A 25,902-nucleotide genomic window follows, 5' to 3' on the forward strand; every position below is an offset into this window, starting at 1 on the left:
CCAGGTTACCCTGACATGAATGGGGAAACAGATTATGCTTATCAAAGGAAAGAGAGCAGGGAAGTGGCAACTCCAGCTAAATCTCTTAGATAAAAAATATGCTTTGTATGCTTGAGATTTGTGATTTCTTGCAGAAAATGTTCCTTTGGAACGTTGACTTATCACCTACCAGCATTGCCACCAAGTGAGCCAAGGTGCAAAGAAATTAATCAGGAACTTTTCATGCTTTTGGATCATTGTGTCAAGCTCCAGCACCACTCGCTGTGATTTACAATGCATGGTGTGACATTAGCAGTTCATTAACAAAATAGGTTTGTCAGTGTTTGCATAAAGGAACCCACAACAGCCTTACCTGGGTAAGAAAGAGCTCAGTAACAATAAGAAAATGAGCCTGATGAGGGATTGCTGTGTAATCACTGTTAATTCAGTTACCTGAGCCTGTACAATGTCTTTGGAGACAGCAAAGCTGCCTTTTGCAAGCCTCTCCCCCAGCTGAGAGCTGGCTCAGGCAGCAGAGCAGCATCTCCCCAGATCCACAAAAAATCCATTCAAATGAAATAAAAATCATTTCAGATGGGCACTGCCTCTGCAGAGAGCCAGGAGCCTGTGCAAATCTGTCCCTCTGCAGCTGCAAGGGGTTTGTGCCACACACCTTACAAATCCCCAGGGCTGGGCACTTTCCCCAGGCCCCTGGAGGGATGCTGTGCTGCAGGACACAGGGAGCACAGGGATGTTCTGGATGTTTTGGATGAGGTTTGCCATGCCCTCAGAGCAGTAAAGCTGTTGTCTGCACTGCAGGACCAGCCTTTCATCACCTGCAGTTGTTTAATTAGCTGTAGCCTTGCTGCAAACCTGTTGAAAGGATGTTTTTTATAGCATCCTCAGGGAGTCTGCAGACTGAAACACACCCTGAGCTGTCTCCAAGAGGCACCTTCAAATCCCTTCCACTGCAGTTATCTCTGACAGCAGCTGCCTTTGGAGGGACCTGGAACACCCAGGGAATCCACTGGTGTAAGGGCACCGTGTTTGCCAGCAGGGACTGCTTTTCTGGGATTCTGGATTAGTTTCTGGGATTCATCCACTGCTTTTTCTGGGATTTATGGCCCAGGACTGACCTCTTTAGGGTTCCTCCAGTTTACGGGAGTCTGTGTCTGTCAGGCATACAGTCAGCTCTCACTTTACATCTATCCCAAACTTGTCTATTCAAGAATTAATCAAATCCTGATGTCCTAGGCACTTTCATGCCCTTGTAATTCCATGCATAATTTCCCTCTTTGCTCGAACACGTCACAGCTCTCAGTTGGTGCTGTCACTGTTCAGTGCCACTGCTCAGATGGAAAACACTCTTTGTGCTCTGTGGAATGCAAGAGCATCTCCTTTTGTTTTGTTTTCTCCTTTATCACTTCTGCTGCTTCACACTCTTGCTTTCCTAACACCCACTGGCACACCTCAGTCACCAGTCTGGTGCTCCCTCCAGGCCTGCTCTAGAGAACTGGACAGAGATTTGGGAGAATGATTAGACAACAAAACACTGACATAAACCAGAACAGCTGCAGGGAAAGGTAGATAGAAAACAGGCACAGTGACCCAATTCAACTCTTGTCTAAGGCTGTGCATCCAGTGTGGTTCCTTGTAAAACTGTTCTAAAGCTACCAGTGATTTAGACACCTGGTTGGTATGGAAATTGTAATGAAACCCTTCTTGGGAGGTCATTTCACCTGAATGGATGTTAAATACTTTCTAAGGATGGTTTGCTCTGCTGGATGTAACATTCTGCAAATATGAGACACATGTAGGAAATACTTAAATGGGAACATTGTTTTTAAAAATCATTTATTCCACTGTCTACTGGTGCCTCTCACCAAGGCAATTATACTAAATACTCAGCAGTTCTCCAAAGCAAGGTACCACAAACCCCCAGCACCTTTGAAAAGCCACATCTGTGCTTAAACACAGAGTCAGATGCTACCAAGTCCCCAAGAGTGATGTCACCTGTTGTCACCTGTTAAATCCTGCATTAAATATCATCCTTAGCATGGAACTTTCGCAAAGCTTACGTAAGGGTTTTAAAGCACTGGTCTAAACAAACTGCAGCATGCCTTCTAAAATTCAATTCTTCACTGGTCAAGGGCCAAGACAAATAATTGCTTATCAAATTTACTGTAGTGATTATCACTGTTTGCCTGAACCAAGATCACAATCTAGTCCTAATGGAAATGGCAGGATCTTCTGAGCAAGAATAAACATGGAAATTACTCTAAACATGTGAAGCTTTCTCCTCTGCAGCTCTTGGAATTACTCCATTCCATTTCCTTCTCCTATTATAGGAACTAGGAAAAACAAACTACTGAGTTGTAATCCTTGGCCTGTGTAAGAAACAGCAAAATAGAGAGACAACATCCCACATGGCAATAACAAAATGAGAATTTTGGCAGGAGAACAGCAATATCTGTCCATTAACTCTCTGTTGTCACCGAGCAGCCAAGAAGGGAGAACTATGGAAGTAACTGCAATTCCTCTTGCTAATGTGAATTATTGGCTGTGTCTGCATTAGCAAGAAATGCAGTGTTAGAAGTGGGGCTGTGAGCAGCTGGTGCTGAGGACTCAACACCTCCTGGCTGCATTTGTTAAGCAGCAGTGGTGTGATCTTGTGACTCCAACTCGACAGTGAACGAGCTCTTTCCTCACAAAGTGCAAAGGAAACAAGATTCTTCTTGATAAAAAAAATACCAGCCAAACTAAACAACCAGCCTTCCAAAAATAAACTAAGAATGCCTGTGTTTTCTTCCCAGAGGATGGATGAAGATCATGATTTGTCTTACTAAATTGAAAGATACAAAAGCCCCTAATCACACATGCAAATTCATAAGACTTGTTGGTATCAAAATTCACCAACTTTCATGAAGACATTGGCTCCTAAATTTTTGGCAAAGTAAAAGTTCCTTTGTATTGCATTTTTCCCCATATTACAGCTTATCTGAAATGTCCTTATATTGCATTATAAATACCTGTGTCCAGAGTGGCAGGTACCTTCCCAGGGCCTTCCAGCAACACATTTTAGCATTAATGAAATTGCTATGCATAAATTAACAATGGCAAGCTCAAAATTCCTAGAATGACGCTGAGAAAAAGCAAATGCACAGAAAAAGCAAATTTTCGTGACAGAAAAAGCAAATTTAATGCACAAATGGATGAGTTTCTTTCAGCTTTTCTTCTAATGTTCATATTGCATTGAATTTAGTGGAGAAAGGACCCTGCATTTAGCAAGAGTTGCACTGGTTTTATTAACTAGAGTCAGTTCTTGCAGTTCAGTGCAACAACTGAGGTTTGTATTAATTTTTTAGCTCATAAAATATTCTTTCCATGCAATATAGAGAATTGCTGCTAAAATATTGTAGAAAAGACATTATCACCATTTATTGAAATGGTTAGATTTGAAAGAACAGGAGAGATATCTTGTAAAGATCATTTCAAATTCAAGTTGTTTTCAAGGAGAAAACTTGTGGGTTGGTGAGGTTGTACTGCATCCAGCGACTGCAACAGCCACAGAATAAACCTCAGCAATATGTCTGCAGATGGTGAAAATCTCCAGGAATATTAGGCAGTAGTCTGGACAAGTAGGATGTTTAATGACTGCAGTGGTTGCACCTCAAATGGAAATACACAGAGGAAGAAACTTATTCAAAGCAGGGACAAAGAATGCCAGGAGCTAAACTAAAATGTACATGGTAACTGCTGAGAAATGGCTTTTTTTATAGATATCTTTTAGAAGTCTACTGGTAAAAGTTCTCCACAGGTGCCTTTAGGTGCTGGCAGGTTCCCCTGAGTGTCACCTGTGGTGGATGTGTCAGGTGTTGTCCTGCCCCTCCTGGGCCAGCCTGTGGGTCAAACAGGAGAGGATGCAGCAACTCCTGAGCTGCACAAGATTTTCCTACTCAACATCTTCCCATGGCTCTGTCCAGGAACCTCAGGGGCTGGGGCCAGCAGGGTGGAGGTGGAGCAGCCTCAGTTGCCCTGGGATTCCAAACCCTCTCTGCACTGTGTCCCACAGACAGACACTGCTGAGCAGAGTCCTGCCATGATGCATATTTTGTCTGAACAGGCAAGATTACTCCAGTTCTGTGTTTAGACACTTAATTTATAATGTAATGGTGAAAAAAAAAAAAAGTGGCGAATCTACATTTTTTGAGAAGTGTCCAGAGAGCACAACTGCACTTCTGTTCTGCTGGTCAGGTCTTATGCAAAAGTACAAAATGTAACAACCATTTCCCAAATTAAAGCATGACAGGAGGCTCTCTCTTTGTACAGACAAATTTTGTTCATTTTACTGGCCACAGGTTTTAAATTCACATTTTTTAAAACCAACTGTCCCAGACAGCTCCTTGGTCTCCAGCTCTTGATTTTCATTCGGGAAATGTTTTTGAGACAGAAACCTCTAATGAGTGTTTTTCTAACATTTGCCTTTCATCAGCAGGAATATTTGACTTTCTTGTCTTGCTTTCTTCTCCTATTTTTTTAGTTCTTAATTTATTACTTTTTACACAAAAGGAATAACCAGCTCTGTGACAAAACTATCTTCTTATAACCACCACAGGATATGAACTGAATTTCAGTTTCAGTGCAAGAGGTTTTTATTAAACAAATAAATAATAGTCTTGTCAATTTCAACCATATCCTGGGCCTGTTTTTATGTCTCACAAAGCCCAAACAGCTTGGAAGGAAAACCAGCATGGAATATTTTTACCCTGTCTGACCTAAATTTATGTATGTTTTAGTTCTTCCAAGAGAAAGAGAAGTGGTATAACTACTCCCTCTTCTCAGTTTCTTTTCAGCACTCATATTTTAACTGTGTTCTCAGCTGCCTGCATGAGTCATGGAGAGCTGGAAACAAGAACCCCCACAATATTGTAATAACTGCTTCCTCAGGAGGGAGCCTCTGTGTGTTTTGGGGGATACCACTGAAAAGCCACAAAAATCTCCTGAAAACTCCCTTGTACCAGAAACCTCCATGGGAACCAATAGAGGAAGTGACAATATCTTAGCTGCAAAAAGAGATTACTTATGAGTGTAATAATAACAAAGATACCTGAGGATTTCCATACAACTCTCTTGAAATTCATGTAATTGTTCTCCAGCTTTTGCAGAGATTTCAGACTGCTGTTGACTTTGTGGATTGTTTTGTGTAATGATAGTATTGAATTTCACTGGTCTAGGCATAATTTGGATTTGGTCCTGTGATGTTCCAAGAAACTCTGAAATCCACAGGCTTTTGTAAGAACTGGGAGGGTGTTCAGTGCTTGCCACGCTGATACACACTGTTCCAAGATAATAAGTTCATCCAATGTCCCTTCCTGTACAGTGTAAGTTACATCTAAACTAAATCTGTTTGAAGCTGCCTAAGAAATATTTAGAAACAATGGGGGAAAACCATCCTTCATTCTGAAATGCCATAACTTCTTGGGAACAAGCCAGACCCCTCTTCCTTTGGTTCATGTCTGGACTGAGCAGGGCACAGCAAACCAGGTCAAGGATCTTGTGCAGTGAGAGGAAAAAGAAAAAAAGGTCAACTTAATCATAAACCAAATTCACTGGAGGGGTCAAATGGATTCAAAGAGCAAACACACAACAGTAAAAAGATGTTACGAAACATTAACTCTTGGTATCATATGTGCCCATCAGCTGTACAGCATTTATAGGCCTGTGTGATTGTGCCTTAGCGTGCCTTGGCTCAGTCCTGTTGGCTGGAGCTGATCTGCCTCTAAAACAGAGATTCAGTCCTAAATTCCTGCCCATGAGGTCAGACAAGGAGTTGGTCACACCGAAATCACATCTCCCTACCAGAGACTCTTCCCTTTCTCACTGGGCTACCCTGCTCCTCTCTGCAGCCATTCTGCTTTCACAGCCTGTTTCTGCTGTCATTTCACCTCTGCACAGCTCTGACTGCTCATCCTGCAGCCTCCCCTCCCTGCTCAGTGCAGTTTGCTGCACTGAACAGCCTGACTTTAATCAGGACTATGCAGGAATAGCCTTTCTTGTCCAAGAAAGCTTTTAGACATTACAAGTATTCAGGGTTCGTTTACAACATTGGGTAATGAAGCAGAGCTAAAAATACCATATGTTCCTTTGCCATTGCCCATTCATTGCTATAAATGACTGGAATTTCGGTGACTGCAGAACAAAACATGTTTTATGGTTTTGCTTTTAACTGAAGCGGTGTATAAAGCTCTTTGCCACTTGGAATATCCCAGTGTTTTACATAAGAGGATAACAAAGTTTATTTGGAAAAGGCAGCGAAGCCTGCAGCTTGTTTTCCTCTCATTTTCTTTAATGAATGAGGAGAGATCTTAGAATGTGTGATCACAGGAGTGGAACTGGCTGAATTTTCTCAGTTATAAGAAAATACAGTGAGGAATTTATTGAGTCTGCCCCCCAGAACATCACCTCTGATTGGCAATTCAGTGTACTGGATAAGCAGAAATCTTTTCAATCGGCTCCAAGCCTCCTCTGCAATCTGTGTAAATCTATTTCAGCAACGGAATGAGATTATCAAAGCATGACAGAGAACTGACACATAGGGCCAGATTGTTTGAAGATGTTTATTTTAAGTCATTTCACATAATCTTATTCACTATATTTGTTTTTTGAACTCAGAGAAGGAGATTTTTTTTTCCCTAGTAATTAAAACTCTGAAGGCGGACACTCTTGCCTGCACAATAAAAGAACTTATAATATTTTAGAAAGTATTTTTAAAAAACCCTATAAAAACCCTCAACTAATTTCTTCCTTTCAAGTGCTGAAATGATCTAATGCTATTAATAGAAGATTCTTTCTCTGTGGAAAATTTATTCTTCTATTTAAAGCTACTGGGGAAAAGCTTGAAAGAACAAAAAATTATGATTCTGCCATCTGGCTATCAGTATAGCCTTTGGATGATGAGTTCAGATAGTGGCATTAGAATGCAAACATTTATTTGGAAAGAAGGCAGGATGATAGACAAGGCATCATTTCTCCACACACTTGCATCCCATGGCTACACCCCTGCTAGAATCCCACCCATCTTGTCCCTTAGTGCTGGGGGAAGCAAATTGGGGGATCCCAGACTGACAGCCCTGAAAACCACAGATTTTTCTTCATGCCCAAAACCAGGCAAAGCTAATGCAACAGCAGAATCTCCCCAGGTGCTGCTCAGCTAAGCCTGAGTCTAACCCAGATGCCCCAAGATGAGCAGAACAGATGTTGCTCTGTCCCCATGGTCTCCCTGCAGAGGAACGAAATTGATACCAGAGTTGGGATGACATTTCATGTGGGCAAAGGATGAGAATTCCTGTCACAATAAATCAGCAAACAGAACACCTCCCCAGGAGTTCAAAGGGACATTTTATACTCAATAGCTCATATCCTGCTTCCAGGCACCTGATCCATTAGGCTTTACTTCCTTGACATGTGCTAGGACTCGATATTTTATTTCACATGCTGACTCTGCACCCAGGTGCCATTCCAGGGATTCACTCCAGAGTGATGAGAGTTATGTGTCTTGTGCATTCCTGGTGGGATCATGCAGAGATCACATTCACAAAAACACAGGGGTGTGTTGCCCAAAACATGTGATTCACAATAAACACAGTGAAACCTGAATAGAAGGCTTAAAGCTGAAAATCATGTATTTCTCTGGATTTTGTTCTTGCTTTAATAAGGAAATGGAGGCAAAGTATTTGTAAAGTGAACACTGTGCTAGAGATCTCTGAGTAACCCAAACCCAGTTCTATCTCTGCAGCATCTGCATGGCTGTGAGCTCTAAAATGGAGAGCTAAGCAGCATTCCCCATTAGCAGCCTGCTGGATGGGAGGAATTATGTATTTCTATGATGCATGCATGGCATAGGATTAGATACAGCAGCTCAGACCCCCTAGCACAACTTTTCTTCCACAAGAATATGTATCGTCTTCGCTTAGAAGATACAGACATGCCAAGCAGGTCTTGGTTTACAGACTTTTGGGCTGGTATCCAATAAATTGAGTTTTAGGGCATTCAATAACAGATCAAAATGACCACAATTCCAATGGTACAAAGTGCAGATCCAGTAGAAATTCATTCTGCCCTCTCAGATTGTTTAAAGTACATTGATTAGTCCACAGTGTCCCTGCAAGCTTTTTGCTGGATCAGGTATCATTTCTCTGCACCACTTGCACTTTGTGCCCTATCAAGAATTGTCTGTCATCCCCCAGCAGGCATCGGTCTGGCATAAAAGCACAGAGCTGGCATAAAGTGTAACACTGCTCTGGCTGATTTGACAGAAGTATGGTCATTTGCCCACGCCTGCTCTGCAGGAAACCTGTCCTGCTGTTAAAAGCCCTCGTGCACAGACCTGGTGTCAACATCAGCCTCTCGTACAATGGCAGAGCCTGGCGGTGCCAGAATGTGATGGGAAACTCAGGGCACATCCCTGCCTGTGCCCCAGCCCTGAGCTCAGGGTGGCAAAAACGAAACACCCCATGGTGGCTCCAGCCCCTGTGCACTTCACTGCGCTCAGTGATCCCAAATCTAACCAGCAGCTCCTGCCACAAGAACAGAGAGGAGAGGATTTTCGCAGGGTGTGAGCCTGTGCTGGGCAGCTGCAGCCAGGCAAGGGGAATGCAGAACCTCTCTGTTTCCAGAGCAGAACAGATGCCCTTCCCTCGTGTTTGCTCTTCTTGGCTTCTGCACCACAAGTTCAGTAGCTATTCTGTAGTCTGTATCTATATAATATATCTACACTGTATATAGGTATGCATGCAGCATTACACATTATATTATGTAACTACACGTTGAAAATCTAAAAAAAGCCATTAAGGAGTCTGCTGATAATATGGACTTGATCACAAAATAGCTGCTTCTCATGGATGTTAGAGTGAGAGACGGTTTGGGAGCTTGATTTTAGAGTGGCACAGTCAGCACCAGAGATCCTGTAAACCCAACCCAGCTCCCCAGCAGAAGCCAGTGCTCAGCCTGCCTCTCCCAGCCAGGCTGCTCCTAATCCCTCCTCAATAATGCATCTCATTCATCTGAGTAGCATGCATGATGATTTTCAAATAAAACAAGATAAGGCATGAGTTAGATTTGGCATCTATTACAGTGCTGTCTTACACGTTCATATTTATAATGCTTGAGTGCCTAAATGCACAGTGAAAAGGCTGTAAACAAGAGTTAACTGCAGCTCCATTAAAGGGTTCTTCAGGTCTCCTCATCCCTCCCGGCTTTTCTTTCCTCTGATTCTTTTGTTTCTTCTTTTCTTTTTTTTTTTTTTTTTTTCTGTTTCCCCACCCCTGGCCCCTAGAGCTGGCACAAGGGGAGAAGGGCAGTGCTACTTTGTATTTAGGCAACATTAAAAATGAAAAGCTTTGACATCTCCCAGGCCAAAACTGGCAAAGCCAGCTGAAAAAACCCAAACGTTCATGTTCCAAATTGCAAACTTTTCTTACTTGTTGAAAGCATTCCAGGGTGGCTTCAGGCTATGCTGAGCTAGCCTAAAGGCAGGTTTAACTTCTGTTTTGACCATTTAAGAAGGAAAACAACTCTCTTCTTCCATGATGCTCTTTGGCACTCAGTAAATAAATTTTATCATGGCAACCGTAAAGCCACTTGAGGCTTGAAGACACAAATTTTAAATTAAAGTGGTCCTTGACATCTTGTTCTACAAACTAACCTGGGCACTCTACAGTCATTAAGAATAAAAAGCCCACATGAAGTAGCTTAGTATCATGTATTAGTGTCATGTTTTCCAGTTGTTACTTCAACATAACAGCTGAGTCTTACATAATCCTGTTTTGTAATTATATACCCAAGTGCTTTACAGAGGAAGAAAGCTAAAATGTGTAGTGAGACCTGAGTCAGGTTGATCCAGTGCTGGAAAGAGAAACTTCATCTCTAAACATTGCTCCAGAACTCTCTGCCTTTCAGCTTCTTTAGCTAAATCCTGGAGCCCAGCAATTTCTGACTGGTCACAGGCTGAGGAAGTTCCCCAGAGCTGTCCTGTGATATGATACCTTATCTTGCTCTGAACATGATAGAATTCAGAGGTTGTGAGGTCTGATGGTGCACAAATGAATAGTGTAACTGTTTTGGTTTGTTTTTTTTTTTTTCTTACCAAACCTGAATGCTGTGCAGAATGACTGCACTGACTGCCACAGAAAAATATTTTCAATGACTGTAGCGTGCAGCTGTACATGAAGTATGTGCATATTTAGACCTAATTTGAGCTATAGCTGCCACAGCTGGAGGTATGAATCACATAATGGCTGTGGGTTTGGGCTGCTCTGATGTGGAACCACTCAGCTGCACAGGCAGAGGCAGGGATTGCCAATCCACGCCTTCCTGCAGGCTCAGTTCATCATCCCCTCCTTGGCATCATGCCCTGGCATTCCGTGCAAACAGAGGACAACTTCACAGGGCTCACAACTTCCACAACCAGACCTTGCTGCACCAGCAGAACTTCTTGCCATGATTCTTCTCAAAACAGATTAATCTTTGTAGAAAATGAGAGCAGAGGTTAATGAGGGTTGAGGCAAAGATGGGATGGCACCAGCAGTTACTTCCTACAAGCACAGCAAAGTAATCATTTCTAGCACAACATTTAATAAAACCAAGCCCTACCAGGATGCACAGCTACAGGGGAATTCAGCTGGAAGTCAAATCTGATGCTGACTGGCTTTCCTCAGTGAAATACATGACACCTGGTCTCCTTATCTCACCTAATCAATTTAATCACATTTTTAATGAGCAGAAATAGAAAAAGTAAACATTTCCTTTCTCTTTTTACAACACCCATTTTCTTTCTATGCTGCTTACTTTGAATAACCAGAGTTCATTTTTAGACCTCTGTTCAATATTTCATTCCAAGGATTTCACAAGCATCTTTGAAATGCAATTTTGAATCTTCAGCAATGTTTAATGCAAATTTCCTGGGATTTTCCCCCCTCTCAAACTGGGCTCTGTCTTTCAGAGTGGAGGAAGAGCTGTTTCATGGTTTGCTTATGAATCCAGCTCCATTCCCATCTGAGAGAGAAGTAAGAACTCTGTAGACCAGGATACAGATGAACTGTGGGCAATTTCTGTAGTAGCCCCCTATCTTTAGGTGATTCAAAAAAAAAAATCTAAATGTCATTCAGGGGTGTGTTGCTTTCTATTATGAATTCTGAATAAGGAATCATTAACTACTCCCAAAAAGAAATAGCCCAGTAGGATAAGCATCAAACAGTGTTTCAGCAGTTATGGAATGAAGGTATATTTGTGTCTTGATACATGTGCAAGTAACAGTAACTGGCATTGATAATGGTATTTGGGAAGCTGCTGTGCAATTTTACATTATTTTTTTTATTAATATTATTTTACAATAATTTTACATTATTGCATTTATCACCTTCCAGATGATTGTTAAATCCTTTATTGAAAAGGAATTATCACCTATCTTTCATCTTCCAGATAAGAAAAAATAAGAAAAAATAAGAAAAAATAAGAAAAAATAAGAAAAAATAAGAAAAAATAAGAAAAACTGTGAGAAGTTCTCATGATCTGGAGTAAAGGGAGAGGTGAGAGGATCCTGCTGCTTTTCTCTAATTTGGGCAGTGTTTTTATCTGACTTCCAGCAGAAGTGCAGGTGTAACACACCAGGGAAAGTCTCCACGGGGCACTGTGCCTGTGCCATAAAATAGGCCCAGTTTTATTTGTCTGGCACTGAAAACAAGGGAGAAGACTTTTGACTTGCAGACACAGGGAGAGAAACAGTCCTTTGGCTTCATTACCATTGCCAGGGGTGTGAATTACATCCCCTTGAAAATTGCATATATCCCCCCCCCCATTTTATTGTCTTACACTGGGAGAGGGGCAAGAGAAAGGGATGGATCCCCTTGGCCATTTGGTTTTTGAACCAGCAGAGTGCATGTGGATCACATTTTCAAGGCTTATTCCCCAAAAGTGAAAATCAGAAATTTACATTCTGAAAGTTTGATACTTGGATGTGTTTGTCCATCTTCCCAAGTGCTGCTGAGGTTGTGGTGCCTGGTGATCACATCTGGATAATCTTGCAAGAGACTGAGATCTAATTTTAGCAAAAAAATATAGTGCTGCAAAAATAACATTAGGGTCTGATAGCTCAGTTTTCTGTGAGTGACAGAGCTTATTTCTTCTTGAAAAGCATTAATAGATTTTGCAGATAGACAATAGAAATAAATTAAATTTTCTAGCCCACGTGGTTATTCAGGAGAGCTTGGTAAAGTGAGTCATAAGGGCTCAATAGCCCATGGTTTAATTTAAGTTACATGACTTCCACAAAAATCTTGAGATTTTGGGGGGAGGGAGATGAATTTTTACAGAAAGAATTACAGAACAAGGAAGGACCAGGGAACAAGTCTGAAGGAATTTGGTGCACAAAGTTGGCACAAGCAGCCTCAGTGGAAGATGGGATGGAGAGACCCATCCTTCATGTGTAATAATCCTGACCTTTGCCTTAGTTTTAAAGGAATACTTGGCAGCCACATAATATAAAATAGATTAACCAGAAGCAGAAGGTTGAGAGAGGGCTGGCTGAATTAAATATTCCAGTAACTGTCAGATTAGTCACGTGTGGCATTCTCCTCTTCAATCACTGCACAAGGGGTGAAGTCAGGAATTTGCTGTACAATTAAAAAATCATGGGATAGTCAAACAAATCAGTGCTTTCATCAGCTTCTACCATTATTTCATCACATTATTCTGAAATTGATTTTATATTTTAGGCCTATATATTCCCCAAAATATATTTCTCTGCATATGTGGAGCATGAAAAATTAATCCATTAACAGGTATTCTTTAACTAGGTCTCGAGAGTGCTGTGAGCCTGAATTATGCTGCATTTCCGAGTATCTTTTTAATTTTGCATGTTCTAGATAAAAAACAGTTTCCTTTAAAAATGGTTACTCTCTTCTCTGTAATGACAAGAGGGGAAAAGGATATGGAAAAGTTCCTCATCAGCATAAATAAATTAAAGTCCCCACTTCAGAGAAGCCAAGAGGAATGAAGGTCCATTAAATGTTTTAAGAGGAAGCTGGAGGCAGAGATGACCAAAATGAAGCTCTCCAGTCTAAATATATTAGCAACTCTCTCCACACTTGGATTTTTAAATGTCACACAATCTATTAAAACTGAAACATCTTTGAAGGTAGCACAGTCAGAGGAGGGACTGTGCTACCACATATTTAAATAATGGGCTATCACATTTGCAGTATTTAAACCTGTATTTGCAGGTTAAAATTCAGCTTTCTGTTAATAGGGCCAGTCTTGTATTTCTGCCTCTCCCCAGGCTCCTCCTCTCTTTGTCATCCCTTTCTCTGCTGCCTGATGATGCCTCCTTTTGCAGGATTTCAAAGATTTGCAAAAATTTCACAGCAATAATCCTGTCATCCAGCCAGGGACATCTATGTACACTATTTATAAACTGATACAGTTCCACTGGCTGCACAATAGCAAATTCATGATTAATTAGGTATTATTTTAGAGAGCTTCTCACACAGCCAGTGTTGTCAGCTCAGCATTCAAACCCAAGTTTTATGGTATTTTTGCTTCAGTGTGGTTTTTTTCAGGCAGATATTGATAAATTGGACACTATTTACATTTCTTGTGTCACTTTTCATAAAGAATGTCTTGTGCATGAGTCAAGATACCCCAAACCTGGAAGATCTGTTGATTTTTTTCCTTCTACAATCCTACCATTGACTTGCCTGGTGGCCTTGAGCAACCTTTCCCTTCCCTCTGGGTTTCATTTATCCTCTTTGAGTAAAAGGGATACAAGGAATTTAATTTACTTTGAAAGGTATGATTACCACTTGCAATGTCCTCTGGAGTCTTGGGATAAAGGATGGATGTGTGATTAATAGAGAGGACATTCCTGGCAGTTGCTTTAGCAGGAGGATCCTTCCCTGTGACAGGAGCACCATTTCAGTGCTCGGGAGGGGGAAGGAGAAATATGCCCAGAGTTTCTGAGGTGATCCTGCTCCATCCATCCTGGCAAACTTTAAGTTTTGAATGCCAACCTTCTCCCTGCAGTATCTCCTTAATATTCCCACTGCCATTTATTGTGTTTTATGACAGTTTTATCTTGAGTTATGGACATATTTTTCACCTGGTTTTCAAATATAGTATGTTTTTATCAACTTGAAGTCATCTTGTAGGCATCTTGCTTTCTGGACTGCTTATTTTAGGGTTTGTTTTTTTTTTTCCTGATCACCTCATTTTTACATGGGCCCTTTCCTAGAAATTAAGCACCTGGATGCACTGGGCCTCCTATCCCCCCACATTAAACTGTATTTTGGCTCTTACTCCTTCAGAACTGAGCCCTGAGCACCACTCGAGGTGAAATTCAGAATTCATTTCTTTGGGTCCTGAAACTGCTGTTTTATAAAGCAGTTGTTTACTGTGTCCAAAATTATTTATCCCTCTTGTCTTGAAAAGGATCCAGGCTGTAGGAGGGGAACCTTCTACCACTGATCATATCTGCAGTTTACAGCTTTCCCTCATAATCTTTTTTCCCACTGAAAATTGAAAATTCCAAAGTCCCCTTTAAGTCTCTTTTATTCACTTGACATGTTTTTTTTCACCGAGATGGTTTTGCAAATATTAAGAACCTCTGTAAACAAGACCAAACCACACAGAGGAAACTCCTCCTTAACCTGGTCCCTGAAGAGCCATTTGGAGCAAATGGCTTTGCATAATCCAGCTTTTTCTAATTAGCATCTCTGGCAAAAAGCCACTTGGGTATATTTGATATGCTTTTATCTTAAGATTAAATTTACATTTGCTGCTAGGTAGTTCTGACATTTTCATTCTTGTTTTAGATCTCTGTCATAACATGATTATTGTGTGATCACCAGTTCCAGCAAACCAGCCCCTATTTGTAAATGGCTCGGGCTCACCCACAGTGATGGGCTCTACATCCTGCCAAATAAGAATTCTGGGGAGTTTTTTGCAACTTAGAATTGAAAAACTGTTGTTGTAAAAGCTGCAGGGCAGGTTTAGAGTATTTTTGGAGCCATATAACAATTCCAAAAAATAAGATGGAAAAGCAACCAAGAAAATAATTGATAAATGAGAATGGTTTTTTTTAAGAGATTGCAATTTAAATATTCTGAAGGAGGTTAGCCCAGCTTTACAAGACAGACTACAGCACAGATTTTAATGAATTTTCCAATTCATCCAGTCTTGAAGAACTGAATAAAGAACAGATCCTTTCCTTAATCCAGTTTTCTAACCACAAAACTTTTTCCTACCACAAACAACTAAGCACTTTGGAATATAATTTTTCAAGGGCAGATTCACTATCAGTGCTATAAATCCTTACAGCTCTTATGAAATCAGTTGATCTATTACTGATTATATCAACTGAGCATCTGCCACAGGACTCTCTAGTACAAAATAAGTTAAACAATATAAATCAAAGGAAAGTGCTTTCATAAACACTAGAAATAGTCACAAAATTTCTTGTGCCATGAAAAAAATCCATAACTTTAACAAAAATTATGTTTAAATAGAATTATTTTTCAATGTTTGGAAACAATGAGAAAGTTGTCTGGTCATAGTAGAAAATGTGTAAATCAGATCAGTCATTCATCTAATTTATTTTAGGAAGTTTCACTATTCACTAAGGTTCCCTACAGCTGCTTTAGTGAGAGTCTTTATTGTAAAGTGCCAAAAAAGATGGAAAATATCCTACCATGCAAAATTACCTCTCCTAGACATCCCTTTCTGAGATTAGAAACAGAAAAATCAAACTGCAATGCAAAGGTAAAGTGTCTGCTACAAATCAAATAGGAATCTAATTCCGTTCACCACACAGGCCTTTGGGATTTTCATCATTTCTCTGCTTAATCAGATTTCATTTGATGGCCATTCATTAAGGAAAACATTCCTATTTCCCCAGGTAAGCAGATTTTTTCCTCCAAAAAGCTTTGTGCTCCACTCTCACTTTACCACATGAGTCTGTTGAGTGTTCAGGTCAAAACCACAGAGAAGGAAAACACTAATGCAGAACTAGAAATCCTTTACTTGTTCTCATTTGAGGTTTGTTCACCTCAAACACCACCAGGAGAGTGAGGAAAAGTGCTCCAGTCACACAAGTCTTTTACTAAGACAATGCTGAAATAAATTCCACAATGCTACCCCATGAGGTCTACCATAAACCAGCTCCTTTTCAACCCATTAAAAATTGCATAAATCACATTCTGTTAGCTCAGGGCTGCTTTATAATTGCAAAATAGTGCCAGATTTCCAGCAGAAACAAGGGCTTGGTGGTGGACAAGATTTGGGCTCCATAAATTAATCAAGTATAATTTACCCACTCATAATGTCAATAATCACACTGCACTCATAGCATGCTCTTATGTGAAACATTTAATGCTTACAGCATAGCCATTATAGATTATTATGCTATGAAGGCTACAACTACTGGAAATTACACATTACAAATTCAATCTATTGACTAATACTAAAAATTCAACAGCAAAAAACCCCATATTGTTCATTTCAGTGGAGATTAAAATATTCTTTCTAGGCTCGCTTTAAAAAGAAACACTGAAAATCTCCTTAACCCTATAATGTGTATTATTTAACTTTCTTTTTTTAAAGAAATATCCTGGGTTATTTCAGTGCTACACTTCACAGCATTGCCTCAGAAATCACTCAGTGGGCAAAACTGAGGACAAGGAGCTGAGTGCAGGATGATTGTCTACAAGTGGGAAAGGAGACAAATAGCTAAAGGCAGAACAACTTCTTGATTGGCTTGGCCTTCAAAGCACGTCCTAAAACTGTCCCAGACTTAGAATGAAGAGAAGAAAAATTGTGCCTTGGAATGGTAATTTGTAGGATTAGAAATACAAAAGAGAGGAAGGCAATTTCAAGAGAGACAAAATTCAGCTGGAGAGATCTGAAGGGAATGAAACAAGTTGAATTCAAAGCACGCTGTCCTCCAGAAGCTCAAATGGAGTCCAAGATTTCAGATAGTTTCTCTCTTGGGAAATACCTGATGGGTGCTGGTGAAGGTTCCACCTTCGGGTCAGTCACTCACCCTGTAAGTCCCTGCAGCAGCTCTGCTGACAAAACAGTGGTGCAGAAGGTCTGGGGCTGTTTTAATTGATCTCCTGAAGTCTTTACTAGAGCTCTCACATGCCTGCTGTTAGCTACATAATCTTATGCAATATTCTACAGTCATTCCCTGAGAAATTCTATGATGGCTTGGCTGCAAAAGTTGTGGATGGGTCAGAGAACTGTGGAAAAAGGAAGATGGAGAAGGCCCTGGAGATCTGGGTTCTTTCTCCTACCCCTGCCAGACTGCCAGGGGGAAAAGAGTAACTCATTTAAACAAGGTGCTCCTCTTCACAGTATAGCTGCCATGTAAATCTTCAGCTTGTTGAGAATCCACAACAGAATTTAGTGAGACATTATTCTCTAAGCATGTAAAGAGCTGCCTTACCTAATGGGTCTGGAAAATCATAGGTACACGTCTCAAGTGAAGCAGTCAAAATCTCTCTCTGATGCTCTGCACACCTCTTAAATCTGTGAGGTTGACACTCCAGCCCCACACTGCTCAGAGCTTTTGTGCAGCAGGCACTGTAGTGACAAGCACTACATAAAAGCTTCTGAATATATTAATAACTTCTGCCCTCACAGATTACTGGAGAAAAATGTGCACTTTAAGGCTGCATCACAATGCATATGCACAAGAAACCAAATGAAGATTGCAGAGGCAACCGTAATTCTGGCACTTCCTAAGTTTTTAGTGCCTGCTTTTAAAATCTTCGTAATGTGCTTTCAACATAGCAGCTTTCTGGTATATAACATATGATTATCTGAAATTACATATATATTTTCACAGTATCTGGAGAACATTTTGTTTTGTGCTTTAGAAGGATCATGAAAATAATCGTTATTTAACCAAATCATCCCTGGCTTTCTTTTCCCTTTGCTTTTATGTGGAAGCCACAGAACAGCTTTTCACATACCAGATGAATAATGTGTAGGAAGAGTGAGAGAGGAAGCAAATTGATGGCTTCTTTTTAAGTATGTGAATTTAATTTCACCAGGCACTTTAATCATAATGCAGATCCAGATTTACAGGGAAAAAAAAATAATCTCCTGAATGCTCCTAATATGTTGGCTCATATACATGACTGAAAAAGTTCATGTTCTCTAAAAGAATATATTTCTTTCCTGATTTTTATAACTGTTGTTTGAAAATGAAAATACATCAATATCTAAAGTACTAGGTAGCATAAAAACATTCTGCATCTTCAAACTACAGCAAAATGCAGTCAGAGGCTGCTGGACAACTGTTAGATTACCTGAACAGATTTAGAGGTTTCACAGACAGAAATTTTCTTGCACTGCTGGATTTTCTTAGCAAACTCTTTTTCTCATCAATGCCATGAAGAAAGAAACGAGCTATCCAACACACTCCTAAACTCAAAGTACTATGGCACTTGCAGTGAGAAAAATTCTTTGTTTCCTGCCCCCATTCCCTCCAGCTTCCCTGCAACATAACTGCAGACATAAATCCCTCTCCCTATTGGAAAAGTGTATCTATTGATCCTGAAATAAGCACGTGTAACAGTTATGCAATTGATCTGCCAGCACCATCCCCAGTTCCCAGTTTGGGAGGAAAACATTCCTGGTTATGGATTGAAGGATTTTCAGAGCACTAAAGTCTGAAAGAATAATCTTACTTGCTTAGGTAAAAGAGAGCCAATGGAATTCTTTTCTCTATTCCTAATCATCACAGAAATAACACATTCTTGCATATTTTATCACATGCAAAATATTCAAGAAATCCTAATTCCTTCATGTTAAAAGCTTGCAGCATTCCCTCAATACAGAACCCCAGAAATACATTTAAAACATCCAAAGCTTTAATGCCCACTCAGCTAAAACTCCCAGCAAACAGATCAGTTAAAGAAAATAAGGCATCTATAGCAGGAAGGAAATATTTATCCATCTTCCTATTCATTTCTTTTATCCCTTGCTACTCACCTCCAAGAGCTGCTGCTGCTCGGAGCACACAGAAGGCAGCAGCTCAATCCGAGGCAGAAAAAGGTTATTTCCTTCCACGCTCTGTTACTGCTCTCCCTTGAAACTCCTTCACTTTGTCTTTCAAGTTGCACAGGAACACGAGGATGGACCCTTTGGGCTCTCTCCAGGTCTGTGTATATTATGTAAAACAGATGAATGCATTTCCTATTTTAACCACGAAAATCACGTCTGCACTGACAGGCGCCGGGATCATTAATGGTGACTGTGTGCAACAGTGCAAGCCCACGGAATGCTCAGAACTGGGCTCAGCTCTCTAAATGCAGAACCAGAGTAAAATCTGCAAATCGACTTCTCTTTGTTGCAAAGTTCCTCTTTTTCTCTCCCACAGCAGAAAATCTCTGTTTAACCAGTACATTTCACTGGAAGTGCTGGAGCAGAGCTCTAGACTTGGTGTAACACCAGAAACAAACACACTGGAGATGTTTTGGCCATTAAAATGCCTCCAACCCCAGTGTAACTTTTGGTCAGCTACCACATCAAACCTGTGATTCTTTTCTCCCAAAACAATTTTGTCTTGTAGCACTGTCAGCAAACTGCTCCAGCACCGCTTGAAAAGATTCCAGCCCAAATTACAGTAGTGAAAGCATGTTCTGGCCTCTTCCCTTACTACTTTTTTCCTAGAATATTTACGTTTCATATTATTCCCCAACCCAGTCTTAGTGATAGCTCCCAGAATGCAGGAAAACAGTCTTTCCTTCCTGCAATCCTAAATGCCTTCATTAGGGTGACTTAATGCTGAAGTGTTTGGGAAGGCAGATGCTCTGGATTTAAAAGAAACAGGAGAGGACTCAGTGAACAGCTGCATTGCTCTCAGCTTCCAGAGAGCCAAATTTCAGAATGGTTTTCTACATTATTTTGTCAGTGGGAACGTATTATTACCATCTATATTTAAAAATACTGGCTTTTCTGCACAAAGGCAACAGCAGACTTAAAACCACAATGACTCTTTTGTGCAAGTATTCTGTGCCAATGATGCAGAAAATGAGATCCAAGTGAAAAACAAAGTGGTTTAGAAGGTCTTTTCTTGCAAGGTGTCTGTACAGAACTGGCCAAAAACCACTGGTACAGGAATTCTTGTACACTTTAATCAATATTCACAGCTCTTTGTTGAAATTTCACTGATTGCTCAGTAATACCTTGTCTTTACTAATGAACAACCTATTGTATTACATCTGTAGTACATTGAAATGCTGGAAATTAAAACCCTGTTCCAAAGTTAAATTGTATCTGTTCTAAAAGAAAATATTTTTCAAGTAAACTGAGCACTGTCTGTTTCTGTAGATATTAGATCATGTAATTCCTGAAGGAGTCTGGCAAACAATTCCACTTTGGAGCCCTGAGCATCGACTAGAGAACTACCAAAACCCAGGGAGAAAATCTAAAAACATTTTTGTTGTAGATGCAGTACACATTTTCAATAAAATCTTATACATTTAAAGTAAATCACAGTCCTTTTTTTCCCCAGGAAATAGATCTTAACAGTTTTTTCTCTTATTGAGTCTTCTTATGCATCATCTATAACCACCCATGTTTATTTTCCAGAATAGAATAGGCAGTGACTAAAGGATCTACTGCAGCTCAGGTAAATTGCTTCTTCTGAAAAAAAGTGCACTAATCATGTGAATAATATAAAATTGATTTGGTTTAATTCAATGAACATATGTAAAACAGAGCTTTCAGTCATAAATAGGACTTCAGTGGACAGCCCGTTGTTTTTTCCCTAAGGGATACTTTAGGCAATAAGTTTAATGAAGTACTGTTTCAACAACTTATTATCATTGGGAGTCCTTTAATTAACGTCAGTGGCAGTTAATTTAAAAAAAAAAAAAATTCAGTGTCCATCTCTCACCGTTCTGTGCACAGAAATCATTCCCTTCTGCTCACTGAAGTTCTGGAAAAATCTATGACAAACAAAGACCTAACTTCAAATGTAAATAAAAATATTAGGCAAAATCTCTATTAAAAATTAAAGAGTCTTAAAGCAAAGTTCCCAAACATGTGCTTAAATTCAAGAACTTAGTCTTTACAAGGTTAATAGGATTCATTTGTCAGGGAGATGCCTTATGCCAAACAGGCTTCTTTGAGTTTTAAAGCCTTGTTTGCTAAGCTTCTATATACTTGAAATTTAGGCACACAAGTTTGAAAATCTGGGGAAAGCTTCTTAAATGCAAGTGAAAAATAAACAAATCTATCCTGGTGCAGAAGTTCCTATGAATCATCACTCTTCAGGCCTAGAGGAGTTACCCAACGCAGGAGCTGTGTCACAGCCACAGCAGCAGCCAAGGCAAGAGGAAACTTTGGATACAGGAAAACAAATGAATAAACATCTTGAGGAAGCTGATGCTTTGTACTCTTGCTGATGGGCAAAATTCCCCAGAAGCCTAGAACGTCTTAACTTCAGATTTTTCAATGCCATAAATAAAATTTTGCCTCCTTAACAGCACTCAGACTTAATCTTCCCTTTCTGCATGAGACTCAGAATTCTCATTTTTACACTTCCAGATATGAAGCACCTCTGGGTACTTACACTGCAGCAATAAATCATCTCTACAGTGAATACAGGCCCTTTTAAAGTATCTCTTTTAGAATCTCAGCTTCACTCACACACTTTGTATTCTCCACAGAATGGAATTCTCCATTTCTTAGTGGGAACTAAGTTTTAGTCAAGATTTTCCTAGCAAACATGCTTCAAGTACGTGAATTTCATAAAGTATCCCAAATGTCTCATGTAAAATTCTGTGAATGTGGCAATAGCTTTGGATAATAGTTTACATTTCAGCTGCCAATGTATTTCTGTGTTAGAAGGCATTCATTTATTTATGAGATTCATATACCTTTGGATTATAGCTAAAATAGAAGACAGTCTTTGCTGGTAATAAATTGTGACTCCTTTCACTGAAGCTGGCCAACATTCCATCTTCCAATGCCTTACTGTGCAACTTCTTTAAAAGTCTTCCAGTAAAAAGAGATTAAATTGTCAAAGTTAGCAGGTAATGGCTTGGGCAGTTGACAGAGCACAAACTTGGCACACAAAGCATATGTGGCTATTGAAAATCTTGTTTCCTCACTGAGAAAGGGGTCACTGGGTGCAAACTGGGTAGGTCACCTCTTGAAAATCCAAGGTGGATTTTCTGTTTCTTTTGATTCCTGTTTGCCAAGGAAAAAAAATGATAATGAGAAAAATCTGTCTGTGCATCAGAATGCTGAGTGCTAATTTTAGAACTCTTCAAATAGAATTAGAAAACTCTCTGAGACACTCACAATGAAGAAAAACTGGTATTTGAGGAATCTTTCTTAACAGGTTTTAAATTAGGTGAAATTAGGACTACAACATTCAGTATTTATTAAATACTCATAAATTGTGTTTGGACTCAGTTTTTAGACTTTTTTTCTACCAGACTTAATGAATACCCATAGAAGAGGCATACTTATAAAAACTGGAAACAGCTACTCTTTAAAGCAAAAACTTTAGATTTAGAAATTCTGTAGAATGAGGCATTTGTCCTCTTGTTGTCATGAACCCAAAGAAATCTCTCTTATTTTAAAGTCTTTTTCATTCGAATACACTTAACATGTTTGGAGTACTTTGATACTACTGTAGTAATTAACATTTGTAACCATTGCTGATTTGAAATTAATGTTATATTTAGTAGAAATAGAGAGACCATAGATTCCAATATATTCCTGGAAGTATCTTTATAATGTCCTAACAATTATACTTAAAAGCTAGAAAGTTCACATACTACTATCACTGTGTGTCTTGCTCCAGCTTAATTAGGATATTTGGGGGTTTTAAATGTGGCAATAAGTTCCTTTCATTTTCTCAATAAGGCCTTTTTTTCAATTTTTATTTTCATCATCTGTCACAGAAATTTGTTGTATGTGTAAGCAATTTAATGGTTCACTGAAAGGTTGTTATGCAACTGAGTTGTATAAAACCCTGTTCAAGCCCAGAAATTGCTGTAAGGGGGAAACACTGAAATGGTGAAGGGCTGAGAATTTAAATATGTTTTCTGATGGTATTTCTATCTTTTGTCAGTGGGTTTGTAGAGCTCCTGTGAGGGCAAGAGGGAAAAGATTACCTAATGCTGTTTTGTCAGGGATAAAAAGCTGCTGCCCAGGTAAGAGTCTGGAGCCCTAACGTAGCCAAGGGGAGTCTGTAATGCCATATCTGCTTTGCAGAGGTCTCAAGTGATTATTCCAACACAGAGTTTTCCAAACAGAAGCCACTCAGTGCAATGTTGAGCTATGATTAAAATCATTAAGCCTGGATTTATCAGTGTAGGTGATGAATGATTAAATGCATCATTCCAACTGCACCAGGGTCAGGACTTGAGGGCTTTCTATCAATACATGTTTATAGTCCTGTAAATGGGATGGGAAATATTATCAGTTGCTGAAGATGTCACTGATGCAGTGTCTGAGCCCCTGTGACAGCATGTGCTATTTCCAGAGTGAGGCTCAGGGTGTAATTAATGCAAATTACAGATCCTGCCAGGATTCCTCAGGTCACTAAATCAGTTATATTGCTGTTGACCATTGCTGTGATTAACCAGAGAGCAAAGCACTGCTCTGTGAGTGAGGAATGGATAATGTGGCCCTAAACTGATTACACCTAAGTACTACTCCAAAAGCAGTGAAAGACCCAACACTGGGGTTCTATTTCACCAACACTGATTTCTACAGGAATAAGAGCTCTTCTTAAGGTATATGACAGAACAAAGAAATATCATCATGCTGTACCCTTGTTTCTGCAGTAACAAGATATAACTTCACAATTCCATTTATTTTCCAACTACAGCATCCTCTGAGAAACTAGAATCTCTTCCTTGCAAATAACCTTTGTATTGGACTGGATGATCTTCTGTGATCCCTGCCAGGCTGAATCACTCTGTGATCCTGTGATCTGCTTATGTAATCCCTACAAATAAAATACACGTCCACATCCATCAATTATTTACCAATATTTCTACAGATGCCCCAAATATATGTTTTTGACCTTCAGGCAGAAACACTGAAGCACTGTAGAAAATTCCACTTGGCCAAAGCTGGAAAAGCTTAGAAGCCTGTAAATTACCCACTCTTCTAGAGTGCAAGAGTAACTTTGGTAAAGCAAGAAACAGTAATTCAGGTTCAATTTGTACAAAAAATACAAAAGTGAAACAGTTGTTGATAACCAGCACCACTGCTTGGGATGAATTTCTCTATTTGCAATTGAAATTCCTAGTTTGAGCACTAAATAAATTTTGAAGGGAAGCTTTACAGACATTACCTAACATCACAGACAACATGTGTTAAAATAAGATTTTTGTAGTTTCTAACATTTGTCACACATAGATATCATTTGAAACAGGGATGACCACTTTTTCACCAGCCAACATAAAATAAAGTGAAAAGAGTGATGTCAAAAAGCAGTAGCACTCAACTGTAATCCCTGTGGGATTTTCTCTTATCACTTCCCACATTCTATGAGCATTCCTCACAATCTCTCCTGCCTTTTCACTTGCAGTTGTGATGGTCTTTTCAGAGAATAATCAGTGAGAAGGCAGTTTCTGCACTGTGTAAAAGTACATAGTTTGTTTCTAGTCAGCTCTGAAAATGCAGTTTTCTGTCCTTCCTATATGGGGTAAATAATGAAACAACTCAATATGAGGACAGTGTAGGTGGCACAGGCCATAGCCTTAGAATCATATTTCCATTCCTTGGGGGATTAAAACTGGATAAAGTTTTCATCCACACCCATAGATCCAAATCAGCAGGTCAGGAATTGCTGGTTTTCCTGTCTGGTAATGCTTTCATTGACTGTTGTTTTGGGCCTCTCTTCATCAGCCTCCCTCCAAAATTGCTGTAAGAATTTGAGACTGGCTCTACGCTGATCACCTAATAAGATTAGGATATTCCAACATGTTATTTATCCTCATAAACTCAGTTATCTCCCACCCTGGGAGTTCCAGGGATGTGATAATGTGGACCAGGGAGGGCCACACCAGTTTCAGCACCAAGGTCAGCTCAAGGCTACACACAGCCAATAGAAAAGGACCTTGATGCATTAAAAAGTCAAAAGTTCCATCAAAACCACAGAGAAATCTCAACACTTGTCGAACAGAAATAGAGAAGTTGTTTTGTTGGGTTTTTTTTAAATCTAAACCTTCTATTTTATTCACTAACTACATTCTTTATAGGCCATTCTACAAGGAATATAATGCAAATAGATGTGAGATAAGTTTGTAACACTATTTACTTTCAGTACTGCACAATGCAGCTGCAGTGGAAGAAAAGCCAGATGAATTGAGCACTTGCACTTGCATGTTGTTTCCTTTGAACTCTTTATGTACAATATATGGGCTCAATCCTGCCTTTAGGCAGAGGCTCGAACAAAGATCGTAAATTGAACAATCTCCAAAGCCATAATATTGTAGCAAAACTCCCTCTTGGCCAGCCACAAATGAGGTTTTTCGAGAGCATGAGACAGCATGTGAGCAATGTCCTGGACACGCTCACCCACCAGGGCAGGGCACTGGCCCCTGAAAAACCTACTGCTCCCTCCACTTCTTGGCTGCTCCTCAGCTACAGCCCCCAGAATGTGTGCCCCATGCATGCACACTGAGACAGACACACATTTTCAGTCCCTTCAGTGGATGGATGGATCTAGAGATTGATTCTGTGTAGGTTTAGCTGATTTTTATTCCCTCTGAGTGTGGAAAACCTGGAGATACATTGGGTAGATTGAGATTAATCCATTCCTCATTTAAACTGGTCTAGATTTGTATGAGATGCTCATTCAGAAGGCATCTTAATGTATTTTAGACACGTAAA

At 39.8% G+C, this 25,902-nt stretch overlaps 1 protein-coding gene across 3 annotated transcripts in view; it reads right to left on the reverse strand.

Moving 5' to 3' along the window:
- Window positions 1–25,902, reverse strand: part of PHACTR3 (phosphatase and actin regulator 3) — a 101,714-nt gene that overhangs the window by 54,709 nt on the left and 21,103 nt on the right. The window contains exon 1 of one of the 3 annotated variants that reach the window (XM_053992720.1): window positions 19,027–19,182. The exons of the other annotated variants lie outside the window; for them this stretch is intronic. The gene's annotated coding sequence lies outside the window, so the exon portion shown is untranslated. Of the gene's footprint in view, window positions 1–19,026; window positions 19,183–25,902 lie in introns of those variants that run through there. 3 annotated transcript variants of the gene reach the window in all.

The sequence above is a fragment of the Vidua macroura genome, chromosome 17, assembly GCF_024509145.1.
Source record: "Vidua macroura isolate BioBank_ID:100142 chromosome 17, ASM2450914v1, whole genome shotgun sequence".
NCBI classification, from domain to species: Eukaryota; Metazoa; Chordata; class Aves; order Passeriformes; family Viduidae; genus Vidua; species Vidua macroura.